The 12,418-nt window shown below is 46.6% G+C and overlaps 1 protein-coding gene across 5 annotated transcripts in view; it reads right to left on the bottom strand.

Annotated features, from left to right (window-relative positions):
• The window catches only part of reln (reelin), a 515,746-nt gene that overhangs the window by 419,160 nt on the left and 84,168 nt on the right, over positions 1-12,418 (bottom strand). The window lies entirely within an intron of this gene.

Genomic DNA, 12,418 nt, shown 5'->3' with positions numbered 1-12,418 from the left:
GGAGGCGGACTGACTTTTCCACTACGGAAACCCGGACTGGCACGAGGACCTTGGCGATGACCGGAGACTGGGTGGAGCGTTCAACGGGGCTTACAGGCTGGAAGAACCCCTGGGCGGAAACCGGAGACGGAGCGAAGCCCATGATGGAGAACAGAGGATGAACCACGCCTTCAGCCAAGTCCTGGCGCCATCAACCTCCGCAGCGGGGATCGTAGGCCGAGCCACGCCCTCCATGTTGACCAGGAGTGGAACGTAGCCCTTGGTAAAGCTCAAAGACCGGGTAATGCCCTCCACGGGGTTCAGAGGCGAGATGCCGCCTTGAGTGGAACTAGGTAGTATGACTTCGTCTTTGGAGGGACTCGGAGGCTAGGCGTTGCCTTGGGAGAAGCTCTGGAGCTAGACGTTACCTTGGGAGGAGCTCGGGAGCGAGACGTCTCCTTGGGAGGAGCTCACGGGCCATAGGTCGTTCTCCGGATGCGGGACCTCCTCCGTTGATGCGATGAGGTCTGTGGGGCGGCCCTTAACGGCCTCCGGGACCGCACCATCGCGATTCGGTGGCTCTAGAAATGGCCAGGGGTTGTCAACTGGGTCGTGGACGGTGATGGAGCTTTCCACAGGGCCCCCACACAATACTCTATCCTCAGAGAAGTCCAGTGGAGCGATGGTGCCTGGGCTGGTGTCTTTACTCCCTGAAGGCCTTGAGACTGTCAGGCCGTTCCTACGCGCACCTGGTTGCTTGATGTCACCTCCAACATGACTCGCGGACGGGACGTCGCTGTTGGAGAGGCTCAGGAGACTTGGAGGCGCGGCTTCGCCTGCTTGGAGACTAGGAGGCGAGCCGTCGCCTTCTGAGGAGCCTTGGGGAGGCGGTACGACTTCCCTTTCATGGCCAGGCGGCGGTACGATGACCTCTTCATGGACGGGCGGCAGTTCGAAGTCCCCTTCGCGGCCAGGCGGCAGTTCAACTTTCGAGAGCTGCACTCTCCTAGAGGTCCTGGAGCGGAACGGAGCTCCCGAGGAGATCCTGGAGCGGAGGTCTCAGAGACACTCTGGGGCGGAGAGGAGCTCTCGGAGACTCTCTGGAGCGGAGAGGAGCTCTCGGAGACTCTCTGGAGCGGAGAGGAGCTCTCGGAGACACTCTGGAGCGAGAGGAGCTCTCGGAGACACTCTGGAGCTGAGAGGAGCTCTCGGAGACACTCTGGAGCTGAGAGGAGCTCTGTAGGGGAACTCTGTGACATGGTTTCGCCTTCCGAGAGACTGTGAGGCGAGCCGTCGCCTTCGGTGGAGCCTGGGGGCAGCGGTCCGACTTTCCTTTCGCAGTCCTGGAGCCCAGTTGAGTGCTCTGGGGACCCCTTGGGTGAAGAGGAGCTCTCCTGGAGACCTTGGAGCAGAGAGGAGCTCGCCTGGAGACCTTGGAGCGGAACTAAGCTCGCCTGGAGGTCCTGGAGTGTAGAGGTGCTCTCGGGGACTCTTTAGAGCGGCGCAGAGCACTCACTTAGGCCCTGGAGCAAAACAGAGCTCTCCTCGGGACACTGGAGCGAAGCTGAGCTCTCCTCGGGACACTGGAGCGAAGCTGAGCTCTCCTAGGGACACTGGAGCGAAGCTGAGCTCTCCCTGGGACACTGGAGCGAAGAGGAGCTCTCCTCGGGACACTGGAGCGGAGGGGAGCTCTCCTTGGGACACTGGAGCGGAGAGGAGCCCACGGGGCTGCTCTGGAACAGAGAGGAGCCCTCTGTGGAGACCTGGAGCAGAGCTGAGCTCTCTGTGGAGACCTGGAGCAGAGCTGAGCTCTCCTGGAGGACCTAGAGTGGAGCTGAGCTCTCCTGGAGGACCCAGAGTGGAGCTGAGCTCTCCTGGAGGCCCTGGAGCGGAGCTGAGCCCTCCTGGGGATTCTGGAACGGAGCTGAGCTCTCCACTGGCCAGAGAGAGGGATTCTCCAGACAGTAGAGAAATAATGAAAGCGATCTTGGCCCTCTCCTTTGGGTAGAAGGATGAATCCGACTGCATATAACCCTTCACGCTCCGTAAAAACACGACCCACTCTGTTGCCGGAGAAGCGTGCCGGGAATTCTGTGATGTCAGTGTGGGGCCGTGGCGCTGCCAAGCACGAACGAGAAACGGCTGCGAGTCTCCGGGTTTTCCCGGGGGCGGAGCTTGGCGGCCGCTTCATCGTGGCGGAACGAATCCTTCCCCCGAGGTTCGGTTTGCACCGGGTCCACGGCGGTAATCCGATCATTTTATCTGTTTGTATATTTTTTTCTTTGTCCTTATATTCCTTTTCAGGGGTCCGTTATTCTGTAATGCGAGAAGCTGAGGCGGAAGCCATAATGAAACAAAGCAATGTTTAATGTCAGATACAAGGCAATGAAACACAGAACACTTGCAAAAGGTAATATCCAGTAATGCGCTAACTGGAGCGCGGCCCACAGATTCCTGAACCGCATGCAAGGCGGGTTGTGAAGATAAATCCCAAGGCGCACGGATGGAAGCGCAGAGCTGAGCGAAACGGGGAAGCGTAACGCGATAACCACAGCAGTGAAACAAAACACATGTACGAAACAATAACGGACGGTGAGTGTGTGAAAGTGAGGGGTTTAAATAGGTAGGTGATTAGTGTGTGAATGAGCCGCAGATGATCTCCAGGAAGCCCGATTGCGAGCAGCTCCGTGTGGGCGGGGCACGCATGAGAGAAGGAGCGAGGTGCTTCGGGGAATGCCGCGGTTTGACAGCCGCCGAAGGGGGTGTGGCAGGGGGATTCCTGACACAAACACATACATACAGAGTACGACATGCAGTGAAATGCTTTGTACCACTGTCCGGCATGAGTGAATAGGATGGGGAGAAGAAATAAAACGAAGAAAAAAAAAGGCAGATAAATAAAGAGAATAAACTAAAATGAGAATAAGAGAATAAACTAAAATGTAAAATAGAATAAATAAATATATAAGATTATATATATATATATATATATATATATATATATATATATATATATATATGAAAAAGTGTATATACAGGGTACGCTTATAGATACAGGGTATGCTTATGTACAGTAAACAGTAATCACATAAGGTGGTTGATGTGATTGTCCTTAAAGTGACCGTGTACGGTGTGGTGTTAAATTGACTTTAAATCCAAAGTTTAAAGTGTTGTAGTGCGAAAAGAAAAATATTTGCAGAAGTGTGATGATGGAGAGAGTGACCAGCTTTTAGATCCTGGGTGTTTCCTGGTTCAAACTCCGAATGGCCTGCGGGAAGACGCTCCTTCTCATTCTCTCTGTGTTTGCTTTCAGGGAGCAAGAGTGTTTAAAAAAGTACAAAGACATAGCTCTATGTAACTCTTTACTGTGCTGTCTTATATCATTTATCTATACATGCTGATCCTTACTAATTGTAAAATACTAAACTAAAGCTATGCACATGACTGACTAGAATACTGTTTGCCAGCACAGAAAGCACATTCTCTTCTTCTCAAACTAAATGATTTTGGTTTCACTATTAAAATTCTAATGACTACAAGACAAGTCAAATTCCTAACTGAACAAACATACACACAGACATGCACAAACACACACAAACAGAAACAAAAATTAGAGCTTTATCAGCTTAATAAAAAAGATCTGTTGTCACACTCACAAACTCAGAATATTTGTTAGCACTGCTCACCATTATTTTGTATATAGGAACAAAGCTACAAGAATAAGGTTCACAACAATGCATAGAAAGAAAGAGGAAGTGATAAAAAAAAAGGTGTGATCAAAAAAGTAAAACTTTTGGTAGCAAGACAGAAGATGTTGAGGACAGATGGAGGAAAGGTTCTAACACTATCAATTCTGCAAGTATGCGTGTGTGTGTGTGTGTGTGTGTGTGTGTGTGTGTGTGTGTGTATTGGAGTGAAAGAGTCGGCTGAATGTGTGCTACTCCACTCTTTTTTTTTTTTTTGCCAACATAGAACACAAATGCTAAGCCACCTGTTAGCCTCATATATATATATATATATATATATATATATATATATATATATATATATATATATATATATTTATTTATTTATTATATGAAAAATGTGTGTTTAATTTTGTTCTCCACACACTGGCCTTTCTATCTCTATTTCCAATTCTTAATGCTGATACAGATAGTACAATTATTACCTTAATGTTCAGTACAAATATTGCACCTAAAATACAAATAACACCTTAAGTGGAAATACATAAACTCAGATTTCGACATATAACCACCTGACAATTGTTTGTCTTAATCATTTTAAAAGAAGGTTAAATACCCAATATAGCTGCTATAAGTGTAAATAAAAAATAACTAAGATGCATTTTGCTTTATCACACAACTATAAACATATACTAACTAATCTGAATAACAAATTTAAGAGAAAGCCAATTTATTATTTGGAAAGTGCTTCATACAAGTAAATTGTGATGGTTATGAAAGCTTCATTTAAATACTGTATTTTCAGCTGAGCTGACATGAAAACATCAGAATTCTAATAATATGTACCTTTGGTCCAATTATCTCTGATTCATATGTCTAAATTTGCATATTTCATTATAAGCCTCAAACTGATTCCTAATTCCCTTCAGTGGCCGTCATTGCCTTCGCGTGCTCCTGAGCGCTCGGCTTTATTGGGCACACCTGAGGCTCATTCATCTAATCGTCCATGGCTCTATATAAACCCCTCATTCACCCACACTCCCTGTCTGTTATTGTAGGTTCATGGTGGTATGTCTTATCGCGTATACGTATCCCGCTACGTACCTCGCCTCTTGGACTTCTCACTCTCTCCATGGCTGCACTTTCCTTCTAAAGTGCACTCCGGATTACCCCTATTCTCCGCGTTGTTGTTTCCTATGCATACGCTGCTTATGCTATGTTTTCTTCGTTGCTGCCTCAGCATCGCGCTTATCCTAAGCGCATCTTGGATTATACTTACGGACTGCCTCTCGCCAGTTCAGGACTTTGTGGGCATCGCTCCTAAAGCGCACCACCGGATTATTCCCTAATACAGCGAGTATTTGTGTTGGCTCTGCCTTTTTGTGAATAAACATTATTTGCATGTACTTCGGCTTCCGCCTCACATTCCTCGCATGACACAATGTAAGATAATGGTAATTTGGGACATATTTATTTTGTCAGTTACGCATTTTATACAAGAGAATAAATGCTGATTATCAGGACCAATAAGCTATGCTTGGCATTTTGGCTACTTATACAAAACTCACTTGTCAATTTGAAGATTTCAAAGCTTTTCCAGGCCCAAAGCTTTTCCATCTAAGAAATTTCATTGTGAAGGACAATATATTTGGACTTGTAATGAACAATAACAAAGACGACTTTCTTGTTAATAATTGTCAGAGATCCCCCTGCCATGCCCCCCTTGTTAGCTGTCAGGGATTCCCCTGCCACACCCCCCTCGGTAGCAGTCACGCTGCCTCGTTAGGCCGTGCTGGCCTTGATTGCCGACAGCTGTGACTCGTTAAGGATAGACACAGGCTGACGGTTCTTGAATGTCATGCTGGTGATAATGTGTTTCCTTGACCGCCAGCCTTCCACGCTGGTTCCGCATCCTGACTCATCTCCTTTGTGGATTACTCTTTGCCGCTGGAGTTTCCTTCCGTTTCTGGGTTTACGCTTTCCTTTGGATTACTCGTCCCGAGCGGATAGAAATTTCCCCACTGTGGGACGAATAAAGGTTTATCTTATCTTATCATATCTTATCGTATCGTATCGTATCGTATCGTATCTTATCTATACTTTGGGTTGGTGACTCTTTGCATTTGTGTGTGTTTTTGGTTGTGTTTGAAATAAAACAATGATTGAGTTACTTCTGCTTCCACGTCATGATCGCCACCCTGACAGAAGAACTGACCGAAACCGGATTTGCCCTTCTGCGATCTCAACTGCGATGGTTCGGCAGCCGAACTCACCTTTGGATTTTCCCCGGAAGCTTCGTGCCACTTCTCGCGGTTCAGGCTCTCCGAAGCCGGATCATGTAAGTGTGGCGCACGCCCCTCCGAGAGCACAAAGGGATTCCTGGCGCGTTTCTCCGGCAAGAGTGCTGAGTTGGGCAGATTTTTACGGAGCATCAGCAAATACGTGGAGGTAAATTTTTCCCGATTTCAATTGGAACGAGCCAAGATCGCTTTCTGCATTTCCCTCCTGGCTGGTGATGCTCTCTCAAAACGATCTTGGCTCGAACACCGACTTCATCAGGCTTCTCCTGGGAATGTTTGGGAAGGACATGGTGGACCTACACTATAGCTCCCTCAAATCTGAGATGGCTCCGTCCCGGAGTTCTACAGAACGTGCGGCCCCGTTCCAAGGTCCACTCAGCTTCAGAGTTCTGCTGAAGGTGGCGCTCCGCTCCAGTGTTCCGCCGAGGGTGTCGTACCACCGCCTGGCCGTGAAGAGGTCGTGTACCGCCGCCTGGCCGCGAAGAGGTCGTCGTACCGCCGGCTGCCCACGAAGGCTCACTGATGCAAAGACTCGCCTCTAAGTCTCTCTGTTCCAGATCTCCATTGTGGGCGCTGCTCCGTTCCAGAGCTCCGTAGTGGGCGTCACTCTGTTTCAGAGCTCCGTGATGGGCGTCGCTCCGTTCCAGATCTCCGTGATGGGCGTCACTCCGTTTCGGACCTCTACAGAGGAGCATCTGCGAGTTTTGGAGGTAAATCTTTCCCAGCTCTCCTCCGAACGAGCCAAGATCACCTTCCACACTTCCCTCCTGTCTGGTGACACTTTCTCCAAAGCCAGCACGCTATGGAGCGCTAATGGAGGTAATTTTGGCTCATGCACCAACTTTATCTGGCTTCTCTTGGGGATGTTTGGGATGGATGTGGCGGATCTCCACGGAAGTCTCCATGGAAGTCCCCCCGAGTATGCTAGCGCTCCGTCCCAGAATTTCCATGAGCTTGCAGCTCAGTTCCAGGGTACTTCAGAACACGCGTTTCCGTTCCAGAGCTTCGACGAGCGTGCGTCTCTGTTCCAGAGCTTCGACGAGTGTGCCGCTCCTCCTCAAGACTTCAACGAGCGTGCCGCGCTGTTCCGAGGTTCCCGCGGGCGCGCCGCACCGCCACAGAGTCCCCGCGGGCGCGCCGCACCGCCACAGAGTCCCCGCGGGCGCGCCGCACCGCCACAGAGTCTCCACGAGCGGCAATTATTATTATTTTTATTTTTTTTTATTATTTATCTATTTTTTCCCTCTTTTCCCGAAATATGTGTATATATTTATATGTCCATGCACCTGTTCTGTGTATTGTAATGTAAATTGTACTTGTTATTGCCACAATGTTTGAATATGGCTAATTGCTTAAAAATTTATAAATAACTACTGTACTTACTGTATACAGCGGGGAAAATAAGTATTTGACACAACAGCATTTTTATCAGTAAGGAGATTTCTAAGTGGGCTATTGACACAAAATTTTCACCAGATGTAGCCATCAAGCCAAATATAAAATTCATACAAAGAAACATTTAAGTATACAAGTTGAGTCATAATAAATAAAGTGAAATGACACAGGGAATGAGTATTGAACACATGAAGATAACAAGGTGCAAAATAGCATAGAAATCCAGGAGATCACCTATAATCTGTCAGTATTGAGAGAAAAACCATGCCCCCCATCAGTACTAATTGATATCAGATGCTTTAGTCCTAAATGATGCCTTACCCAGGAGGCACACTGGAACGGCCCTCGGTGTTACCTGATGCCGGTGGCCGGGAGAGGAGACGTCGAAAGCGCTGTTCGAGGAAGCGGAAGCGCGGCAAGCGGGCGGGTGTCCGTGCTAGGCTAAATGCTAACCCTAGCCGGCCGGCTCTCCCATCCATTCTTCTTTCCAACGTCTGCTCCCTGGATAATAAACTGGACTACATCCGACTCCAGCGAACCACACGGTGAGACTGTTGCGTCTTTGTTTTCACGGAGACGTGGCTCAGCGACAGAGTTCCGGAAGCCGCCATCCGGCTAGACGGGCTAACCGTGTTTCGAGCCGACAGAAATGCAGCTCTGTGCGGTAAGACTCACGGTGGTGGCGTGTGTGTTTATATCAACACGGAATGGTGTAAGAACTCTGTGGTTGTTTCACGCTACTGCTCATCGCTAGTGGAGTTTGTGACTGTTAGATGCGGACCTTTTTATTTACCACGGGTATTTACAACTGTATTCATTGTCGGAGTGTACATTCCTCCCAGTGCCAATGCTAAGGAGGCACTGTGTAAACTCTACGGCGCTATTAGCGACCTTCAGAATGCTCACCCCAAAGGATTGTTAATTTTCGCTGGAGATTTCAACCATGCGAATCTCAGGACTGTGCTTCCTAAACTCCATCAGCATGTGGACTTTGCAACGAGAGGAGCGAACACACTGGATCGTGTTTACACAAACATCCCTGGCGCGTATCGTGCAGAGCCCTGCCCCATCTCGGATACTCAGACCACTGCTCTATTATGTTAATTCCAGCATACAGGCTGCTCATCAGACGCTCTAAACGGGTTCTGAAACAGGTGAAAACCTGGCCAGAAGGAGCTACTTCTGCTCTTCAGGACTGTTTTGAGTGCACTGACTGGGACATGTTTAGAGAGGCTGCAACCAACGGCGATTCCATCAACTTGGAGGAGTACACATCATCAGTAACCAGCTACATCAGCAAGTGCGTTGATGATGTGACCATCTCCAAGACCATCACCACACACTCCAACCAGAAGCCGTGGATGACTGCAAATGTGTGTGCGCTGTTGAAACAAAGAGACTCTGCCTTCAGATCAGGGGACAAGATGGCCTTAAAAACAGTGACGCCTCCCTCCCAGATGCGCCGAACGACTTCTACGCCCGGTTTGAGGTACAGAACAACGTGGTGTCGAGGAAGACCATCCCTCCTCCCACTGACCAGGTGCCCTGTCTAACCACAGCTGAAGTGAGGAAAACTTTATGCAGAGTTAACCCACGGAAGTCTGCTGGACCTGACAACATTCCTGGCAGAGTGCTCAGGGAATGTGCAGAACAACTAGCAGATGTCTTCACTGACATCTTCATCTCCCTGAGCAGCAACGTTGTTCCCACGTGCCTCAAGACAACGACCATTGTTCCTGTGCCAAAGAAATCGACTGTCTCCTGCCTCAATGACTATCGTCCCGTCGCGCTCACTCCCATCGTGATGAAGTGCTTCGAGAGGCTCATCATGAGGCACATCAAGACACAGCTTCCACCCTTTCCTGGACCCCATGCAGTTTGCGTATCGTTCAAACCGTTCCACGGACGATGCCATCTCCACAACCCTCCATCTGGCCCTCACCCACCTGGATAACAAGGACTCATATGTACGAATGCTGTTCATTGATTTCAGCATTCAACACAATCATTTCTCAGCACCTGATCGAGAAGTTGAACCTTCTGGGCCTGAACACCACTCTCTGCAACTGGATCCTGGACTTCCTGACTGGGAGACCTCAGTCAGTCCGGATTGGGAACAGCATCTCCAGCACCACCACACTGAGCACTGGAGCCCCTCAGGGCTGTGTGCTCAGTCCACTGCTGTTCACTCTATTGACTCACGACTGTGCACCAACGCACAGCTCAAATCATCGATCACACACACCCGTCACACACTATTTACACTCCTACCATCAGGAAAACGGTTCTGAAGCATTCGGGCTGTCACAACAAGACTGTGCAACAGTTTCTTTCCACAAGCCATCAGGCTTCTCAACACACAGAACTGAAACAGAACTCGCACACACTCACTCACTCACACACACACACTCACTCAAATGTGTGTTACTGAACTGTACAACCTGGAATAAACACAATCATCACTCATCTCGATCCACTCCACCACCATTTATCTATTTATTATTATTATTTATACTCGCACCTTTGTATTCAGTATAATGTTTACATGCTGTCTTTGCACCTCCTTGCTGCTGTTTTTTGCACTACATTGTTCTGTTCTGTTTGTATTCTCTCCTGGGTATAGTTTTTACATTTCTCCTTACACAGTACTGTATAATCAAGTATACAGCAGGTTTACTAGTTGGCGCTATACTTGTTTTTTTTGTCTTTTGTCTTGTCTTGTGTTGTCTGTCTGCACTGTCTGTCTATACTGTTTTTTTTTGTTTGCACCAGGTTGCACCAGGTTGCACTCAATGCACTTTATTTTTGTGTTGTAGCTCTATGCTGTTGTTGTTTTGTTGTTTAGTGTAGCACCAGGGTTCCGGAGGAACGTTGTTTCGTTTTTACTGTGTACTGTGTACCACTGTGTATAGTAAAAATGACAATAAAAGCCTCTTGACTTGACTTGAAAGACTTCATGATGGGTAAAAGCAAAGAATCGTTGAAAAGCATTTTGATGGGAATGGTTATAGGCGCATTTCCAGAATGCTGAATGTTCCTGTGAGCACTGTGGGGGCCATTAGCCGGAAATGAAAAGAGCATCAGTTCACCATAAACCGGCCATGATCAGGTGCTCCAGGTAAGATCCCTGTTCAAGAAGCCTAAAGAATAATCAGGAGAGTTCGCCAAGAGCCAAGAACCACTCGGGCAGAACTTAAGGAAGACCTTGCATCAGCAGGTACTGTTGTTTCGAAGAAAACTATAAGCAATGCACTGAACCCATATGGCATCTATGCACGCTCACCACACAAGACTTCATTGCTGAACAAAAAGAATGTTGAGGCTCGGTTAAAGTTTGTGAAAGAGCATTTGAAGAAGCCTTTGGATTATTGGGAGACTATAGTATGGTCAGATGAAAGCAAAATTGAACGTTTTGGCGGTTGTTCTACACACCATGTTTGGAGAAGAAATGGCACTGCCCACCACCCCAAGAATGATTGCCACCCCAAGAAACTTACCAACAATTAAGTTTGGGGGTGGAAGCATCACGGTTTGGGACTGCTTTTCATCAAAGGGTACTGGCAGACTTCATATTATTGAAGGCAGGATAAATGGAGACATGTACCGGGACATTCTGGATAAAAATCTGCTGCCATCTACCAGAAAGCTGAAAATGAAAAGACAATGATCCCAAACACAAGGCCAAGGAAACAATGAAAATCAAGTTGCTTGAATGGCCCAGTCAATCACCTGACCTAAATCCCATAGAAAATCTATGGAGAGAACTGAAGTTCAAAGTTCATAAAAGAGGCCCAAGGAACCTTCAAGATTTAAAGACCATTTGTGTGAATGAAAGAATGGGCCAGAATCACTCCTGGGCAATGCAGACGACTGGTCTCTCCATACAAGAGGCGTCTAGAAGCTGTAATCACCAACAAAGGCTTTTCTACAAAGTGTTAAATAAGGTGTGCTCAATACTTATTCACTGTGTCATTTCACTTTATTTATTATGACTCAACTTGTATACTTAAATGTTCTGATTTCTTTGTATGAATTAAATATTTGGCTTGATGGCTACATCTGGTGGAAATTTTGTGTCAATAGCCCACTTAGAAATCCCCTTACTGATAAAAATGGTGATGTGTCAAATACTTATTTTCCACGCTGTATCTTGAATGACAGGTGTCTCGTCCAATGATCGGTAAGTGTTCCATTCACAAACTATACCTACCTTTTCCTGAATTGTTGCATGAAAACACATTAACAAATCCAAAAACACAACGACAATTCAGACAAACTGTCTTTGTTAATGTGTTTGCAGTATTATTTTGTATTTGTATTTGTTAATATTTTTACATTTGTTATTTTGCTTTTGGGTTTGTTATTTTGCTTTCGGATTTGTTAGTGTTTTCTGATTTGTTAATGTGTTTTGCACTTTTTGCCCACCGTAGATCTTTTTGTGTTCTGGTTTTCGACACATGGAGGCTTGGGTTTAAATGGAATATTATGCATTGGGAAAATCATAATGTTACAGAAAAGACTCAACCTTAATGGCAACCAACAGAGTGATCCGAGTTACCATAAGTAACACATGCTTACAGCAGATATTGTTTAGCTGCAATAAATTACTGCAGCTTTTTATAGCCCGGAATATTTTATATGGCTGGAAAAACAGTGTTGTATTCTGGTGATGTATAGTCACTTGAACTCACCTTGCATGATGGCTACTGTCATAACTCAATGCAGATATGTCCAAGCAGACATATCAGTTAAGTGGTTCACTACTCAAATCAGTTTTACTTATTTACTAATCAATTACCAATACATTTCAAAACTTCAAATAATATATAAACAAAACAAATGAAGACAACTTCCATGTCACAAATGAGAAGAAGCAAATCAGTTTTCTTGCAGTCAATTCAGGCTCGTCTCATCGAGCTCTGTGGAGAAAACCCTCGACAGCAATGGCACCCGTCAGCTTTCGTACGTGAGTAAGAATTTTATATAAAAAACCTCACTTGTTATATCTCACACCTAATGAAATTAACATATTTTCTCAAATTTCTCCTCCCTAACAAT

The sequence above is a fragment of the Silurus meridionalis genome, chromosome 13 (assembly GCF_014805685.1).
Source record: "Silurus meridionalis isolate SWU-2019-XX chromosome 13, ASM1480568v1, whole genome shotgun sequence".
NCBI classification, from domain to species: domain Eukaryota; kingdom Metazoa; phylum Chordata; class Actinopteri; order Siluriformes; family Siluridae; genus Silurus; species Silurus meridionalis.
Note: the sequence above shows the minus strand (reverse complement) of the source record. Positions and strands in the feature narration are given on the sequence as shown.